General features: G+C 37.1%; 1 pseudogene; it reads right to left on the reverse strand.

Moving 5' to 3' along the window:
- Positions 1 to 235: 235 nt before the first annotated feature.
- Positions 236 to 354, reverse strand: LOC112469913 (annotated as a pseudogene).
- Between the last annotated feature and the right edge of the window lie 7,118 nt (positions 355 to 7,472).

The raw sequence follows: 7,472 nt of genomic DNA on the forward strand, positions 1-7,472 counted from the left end.
TGCATTGCAAGGAATGTGTATTACAAAGTTAGTTTTATATATACATGTATAGTGTTATGTATGTATTAATTATATCAAGGTTTTTTTAATATAATAAATTCATGACCTATCTTTTTAGATATAGCTTTTTTTCTCATTTTTATTTTTTTAAGCGAGGCAACCCTAGGTTGACCTCACAGATTGCAAGGACCTTGTCAGCTTACAATCCCTTATTTTTTTTATTTTTTATTTTTTATGCCTACAGCACCTGGTCTTCCTAGGCAGTCTCCCATCCAAGTACTAACCAGGCCTGACCCTGCTTAGCTTCTGAGATCAGATGGGATCTGGCTTGTTCAGAGTAGCATGGCCGTAGAATTTTTTTTCTCATTTTTATTTCAATTGAGTACTGTTCCAGTGTCGTCCTTATTATATGGCAATATCATTTTATATTGAAAGAAAAATACCGCTCTACTTTTGTTTTTCTGGTCCCTCATTATGAAACTAAATCTGGGAGAAATAGTCATGCAATTGTATACTTTCTACTTTGTAACTGCTTCAGAAAGGGACATTAAGAAAGTCCCAGTATTTTACCTCCATGAGTTCCTAGGTGAAATTCGAAAATATTCTCAGCATGAAGACCAAAAAGAAAAAAAAAACAAACAAAAAACCAATTATAAGCTATGTATAAACAGAAGTGACTCACTAAAGATTGTCATTTTCTTCAGTTTGAGGATCTATTTACACTCCATTCATCCATCCATCTATCCAATCAATCATGGATTCATTTAACATGTATTGAAGTTTTATCATATACTAGGGACTATGCTAGGAGCTTGGGTACAAAAAGGAGTATGACAAAATCTCTCCTTCTGGAAGAGAAAAGGGAAATCTAGTAAGGAGATAAATATTAGGCAAGATAAATATTTCCTAATATTTATATTTAGACAGGAAAAGATAAATATTAGGAAAATCTTACATTCTGTGATATATACGGTTATAGCAGAATGTACAGGATACTATGAAAGTATACAGGAGAAAATGTAAACTCCCATCCTAAATACTCTCCTGATTGTTTTTGCCTATCTAGTGGATGATCAGATTTCCTAGATGAAAGGGCATTTGAATTAGAGCCTATAGAATGGCTTGGCATTAGAGAGTGAATGAAACAAGCTTTTATATAGGAAAAAGAAGGCACACTAAGTATTTTAAGCAGAAGGGAATTAAATATAGGAATATATATGCTTATCAAATTATTGGAAGAGCTAGAAGAATGAGCTATAGCTTGAGTCTCCAGTAATGACTTACAGAATGCTACCTATTATGGGAGCTACTATCTTGTCACATTCCGAAGGTGGGAATCAAGAGGTCCACTTGACCTATTGATTTCAAAAACATGGTGCTGTAATTGAAACCCAGGAGTCAGGAAGCTGGAATCAGGAAACTACTGCTGCCGACAACACTCAGGAAGCTGGAAACTGTGTACTGAAATGCAGAAACATCCTTATCCGCACAACTTTACTTGCCCATAGGAAACAACCACAGCTCAAATATGGCCTCTCTTTCATTTCTACTTTCTGACCTTTGAATGATTGGATCTGATTGATGAAGCCTATTTCAGACGCAGAATCCTAGTTGTAAAGGAGTCTGGGCAATGTGATTTTTTAGCTTTCTAGGCTTTGCTATAGAAAGGAAGGTACACTGAGAGTAGACGGAAATGGATGCAAAACACAGATCAATTATCAAACACCAGGTGAAGATGAAGAAGGAGTAGAAGAGACAAATGGAGAGAATACTATGTGAAAAGGAGACAAAATAACAGAGATTTCCAGGAATTTCTGGGATGACTGGTTAGGAGAAATAACAAAAGATGAATCTGGAAGGAAGTATCCAGATGAAGAGAATGAACTGAGAGAAAGTGGCAGGGGGAAGGAATATTAAACATAGACCAATCAATAAGTTATTGCATTAATCAAGGTAAGTGACAATGGTGGCCTAAACTAAGGCTATAGTGATAGAAATGGAGAGAAAAGACAACTTGGGGAACTAGTTAAAACATCACGAACATTTTAATCACATACTTTGCTTTTTTTAATGGTATTTTTTTCTCTCTGAAATGCCTGCTTTTTTTCTATGTTTTTAAATTTTTTTTGCTTGCTTGCTTATATAAGGCTTATGAATGCATTATTTGTATTATTTGTTATTCTAACCCATGGTGATTCTCTATCTACTGAGCATCTGTAGTACTTGGAGTTAATGCTGTTTCTATCCTATCCTTACACAGTTCCATATGCTGGTTGCCTTCTCAGTTAGAAAGGAAACTTTAAAAGAGTGGAGATCATGTTTTATACTTACTTGATGTAATAGGATATAAAATTTGAAAATTTTGACTAAGGCAGGTAGAGCTAATAGATACATTTACTGGAGAAGTTCCAGATCAAAATGAAAATTTCAACGGATATATCTCAAAACCAATTATACTCGATTTTAAGTGTAGAGTTTCAACTCTTACTACATTGAAGGTCTAAAAGAATAGGATTGAGAAAGGATTTTAAAGAGGATTTCTTCGGAGAGGACTAGGCTGGGATTCTCACTCTCCCCAAGGGGGCAAGATAAGGTAACTTCACCTTATCTTAAGCCCAGTGCAAGGGCTTAGGAGCACTCAATGAACTTGATATGAAATTAGGATACAGAGAAGACCACTGTTTTATTCCTGTATGAGAAATTTAAAAGGCACCAGACAGGCTTGTTTGCTTTAGATGCGTGAACTGGAGGAGTGTGCATGAGTCATATCAAGGCAATCTCAGATGAGGAGTCCTCAGTGAGGGGGCTCTTTCTAAGAATTCACAAAATAGCTTATAAGAGTCAGTGTTATTTGCCAGAAAGTGAAAGACCATTTTAAGATAGTACTAACTAGGTGAGAGTTTTCCTGTCTACTCCAATCCCTCCTCTCTCTTCTCAACACCATTTGGCTTTAGAAAAAGGATCACAACCAGATTAGCAAAACAGAAAAGGGAAGGTACAAGGAAGAGGGATCCCCTCCCCCCATCCAATACTTTCCCGACCTCCAAAATATCAAAAATATTACAGGAGAAGAGGAGGAAGGAGTTTTAATTTCAAATCTTGGTTAAAGTTTTGATTATTGCATGTAATTGGATACTCTTAATTATGAACTTGAGGTAGTATTTGCAACTTGAAAGGACAGTTATTTTTTATTACCAGGGTGATCAGAAGAATCATGAGACTTTTGAGTTTTCAGCCAAGTCAGAGGAAGAATGTTTCTTATTGATCAATCTTTAAAGGAAGAGTATGAGACAATATAAAGTTGATTGGTGATTATAACCTATGAATCCTGTTTAGCTAAACTTTGTCATTCCCAGAGAATATTCTGGTGCAATTCTGGGCAGTAAGTGAAAAGGACAACAGAGTATGGTACAAAGAGGCTTCTGCTACATCTTAGCGACGTGAACTTTTGAAACACACTTAATTCCTACAGATTATGGTTTCCTAATAAAGCGAATATGTAATACCTGCCTTTTTTTTTTCCTTCACAATGTTATTGGAAAGATCAAATAAGATCGCATGCTTGAAAATGTTTCTAAATTCCAATAGGTGTTCAAAATCAATTAAAGACTTGATGATTAATGTGCCTTGACTAGATGGTACTTTGAAAGCCCATAAAATCTTTTCCTCTTGCCCACAGACTGAGCCATCCTAAACCTATAGCCAAATAAGAACAACGAAAGAAGAAGAAAACTCCCGAAAAGTCTAGTCTATAGGATCCCCAAGGGTACCTTCCTGTTCCTAACATTATCGGATCATCTGTTCTGCCTGTGTATTCTTAATGTTTTATCATCACTTATAAAAGCCATCGACAACTTAGCACTAATGAAAGTTTTCTTCCCTCAACAGTTTTTCAGCACCTTCTCCAACATGAGTGTTGAATTACTTACTGGCCAATTATTTGAAAATGAAAGTGAGCCCAAGAGAGTCAGTGAATTACTAAGAAAATCATTTACAGGGGGAGGTTACATCAGTGGAGAAGGTTGATTGAAAAAGTGTCATTTTCCCCATAGAAGGATTGGGAAAGTAGAAGAGAGCATGAGAAAGAGACTGAGGGATGACTTTACTTGTCAGCAATAAGGAAAATAGTATAAACATCTCAAAGACTACACAATATTTGTCTGTGGTTATGACATGGAATCTCTCTGTTGAAGCCACTAGGAAACTGGCTGCCACTAATTGAAAATGGTTCTGGCAGTGCTTGAATGTAGCTATATTCTGTGGTGTTGTGTGAAATGACAAATATAGTGGCAAAAGGATCATGAAATCTAAGGGATGCTTGAGTTTCTGCAGGAAACCACTTCTTTTTCTCCCTCTCCTGGAGTGTTTCAAATTTAGATTTTCAGCGTCTTGAAATCAGTGATGTTGGTTCCTACCACCTGCACCACTGCACCATATCTGTCTGCTTTTTTCCCTGTGAGTAGAGCCATTTAAAAGAATATAAACCACCTCTCTCATTGCTTCTTAGGAGCTTATGCTCTAAAATAAACTTTGCATTCATAGGCCAGTAACAGAATGGATTAAGCAGTCGAAATGATGGATAGAAAGCCTGTTAATTATCTTGTGTTCACATGTTAAAAGTGGGGAAGAAGAGGAGGGCAGTTCAAAAGAGCTATTTTAGTTTTTGGAGAGATGAGATGGTTAGACCTAAAGTCAAAAGAAAAAAAATACTTTTTAAGTATAGTATTTAAAGTTTTAACAGTAATGAAGAAAAAGACTGAAAATAAGTTAACTCTCCAAACTAGGAAGGGAAGGGGAGAAAGTAGAATTGAGTTAAAGTGCTTTATCTTTTACAGTGGGTAGTCAAAAGATACTGTCTAACATTGACAAGTCAAGAAACAGAAATGTAACATTTTTTATGGTGACGGAAGTGTCTATCATTAGTTATAAATACAAGAGCAGTGGCTTCCCTAAGGGGCTGAAGCAGGGCTTCAGGGGGCACCACAGAGCAAAATATACAAAGGAGCCACGCTCTGCTCCCTCCCCTTGTCTGGTCAATGGGAACAACTCCGCTTTTTACCCGTTTTACATCTTGGGTTACAGTGAAATATTTTTCTGGGAAAAAATAATTTATTTGCTTTTAAAATGTTTGGAAAACACCATCCAAAGATAAAAATGCATCCATTAAAAGATTTAGATTAAATACCTAAATTCTGGCAATGCCAAAGAAATTACAGAGAAAAGGAAGAAGTTTTTATAATATAATACATCTATTTTGAAAAACAGATCTTCTTCCACCCATGAGCTGCCCCAGAAACCATAATTTCCCACCTGATCAGGCCATAGCTTATTGAAAATGTTAAGAGCTCACTGAAGTTTGGCTGTTTTAGATTTGGGTTCTTAGGTCCTAGACTCTGGGATTTCAATGGACTTGATATATACTTCAGAACTGTGGTGTGGCTATCTTTGCCATTTTGCAAAGAGACAATAAAGAAGTAGAAGGAAGCAAAGAAGAGGTGAGGAGGTATCAAAGAACTCCAGAGGGAAAAGATGTCCACTCTTTTACATTTGATAGCCCCCCATTCCCCTTGCAACTACTGGATTCCATTGTCCTAAATCTTTCCAATAAAACCTCCATTCTACTTGTCAAGTGTTCATGCATTTCATTTCCTTGGAACTGAAGAGAAAAGAAAAAGGCTTTGAATAAGATAATAGAAGAGAGCACACAGTACTTTGGGGGAGAGAAGATGGGGCTCCCTGAAGGAATTAGTTCAGGGATATACTGATGTGCAAATACTATGGGAAACACTTCATTTCTCACTCTTAGTAGGAGGAGATTGTCTCTTTCTTTCAAAAAGATTTCCGCAGTATTGATGATCCTTGCCCCTATGGATCACTCAACCTCACTTCCCCCTAAAGTCCTATAAGTGATATTAGGAATAAGTAGTCTAAACAGAATGACCTATTTACAAGCACATTCCAGGCATCATAGCCTTTGGACTTCAATCATACCTTAAATGATATACTAAGCACAAAATATCAAGAAGTAGGCACACTTTGATGTTGTTGACAACTATTTTTAACACTTTTGAATCTTGTTTCTTTTCCTCTGCCTCCCTCAAAAGTTCAAGAAGACAAATCCACGTGTACCTCTTCCAGCTTCTTGCCATATTTTCCTGCCTTCTTGCCTTTGTTTAAGCTTCTCTATCTTTAAAATTCCTTTCTTCTTATTTCTTCTCCACCTGGTGATCTCATTTCATTGTGCAACTTTCCCCGACAGCCCTTCCTCTAAATAGAATTAATTGATTGTTTTTACATGCTTATACCTCATCTTGAACCTATTTTAATGTCAGCCCTTATCAAATTGCATAATAACTAGTTGTTTTTACAATTGTAGTTTCTGCTAGATTAATCCAACAAACATTTAATAAGTAACCATGAGTGCCAGGCCTTGGGTTAAGCAACACAAAAATGAATCATATTCTCTCTGCTCTTCCTGCCCTTTAGGAGCTCATACTGTAGTGGGGAAGATGAACAAATCATTACAATATCCCTGGATAGATGCTATAAAATACAGATACAGGGGCATTCTGAGTGCTTAGGGCTGCTGTTTAAGATGGGAATGCTTAATTTCCGTATGTCGAAATCATGCTGAATTGCTAAGAGAAGATGGATTATTTGCGTAAATAGCTAACCTTTGTCAAAATGCTGTTTCAGAAAAGTCTTAGTATATCAATACAATTGGAGACAATATTCTGGCTAGGATCAACTACTGGTTACCTATCCAATGGTTATTGTTACGATGTTATGAACTGTGTAGAACTGTTAGGTAGTTAGGTAGTCAGGAGCAACAGGAGCAAAGGCTCAGCTCTGTAAGTAGAAACCTTCCTTAAGGACCTCCCTAAAACACCCATTTTATGGTTATAAATTACCCCTGCCTCCCAAGGCACTAAGGCCATAAAAACTGCTGGCTTAAACCAGCCACAAATGTGTGTGCAGAAAGTACTACCTTAACCTGCTCGTTATTACCATCATTATATTGTACACATGCCTGGAAGTTCATAAATCTAATATAACAGACTGAATTCTGGGTAAGCATATGCGCAGTAGTCAGAGGGGTATATGACAGCCAACTGTCAATTAAAATGACTTCACATGCCAATCATCTAGGACCACCCCACAACCACCCATCATGGCCCTAATATAACACAGACCTCCCCACATCCACAGGGTTACAGCCCTCTTCGCTGATAACCTACCCCTCCTTCAGAGCGAACTCTATCTTTGGTCTTTTCACCTCCCAAATTCCACAGGGGTTGCAGTCCTACTTGACATGGCCTATCTCATTCTAAAATGTACTTTCAATAAATCTTACTTTTTCTAAATCTCGTTGACCTGTAATTCTTTACTGAGTCGTCGGGGAAGAACTGAGGATCCCCTCGATGCCACTGGGTGAAGGTGGATTTCACATTGCCCCATGAGATAACAGAACC

The sequence above is a fragment of the Pteropus alecto genome, unplaced genomic scaffold, assembly GCF_000325575.1.
Source record: "Pteropus alecto unplaced genomic scaffold, ASM32557v1 scaffold86, whole genome shotgun sequence".
Classification (NCBI taxonomy): Eukaryota; Metazoa; Chordata; class Mammalia; order Chiroptera; family Pteropodidae; genus Pteropus; species Pteropus alecto.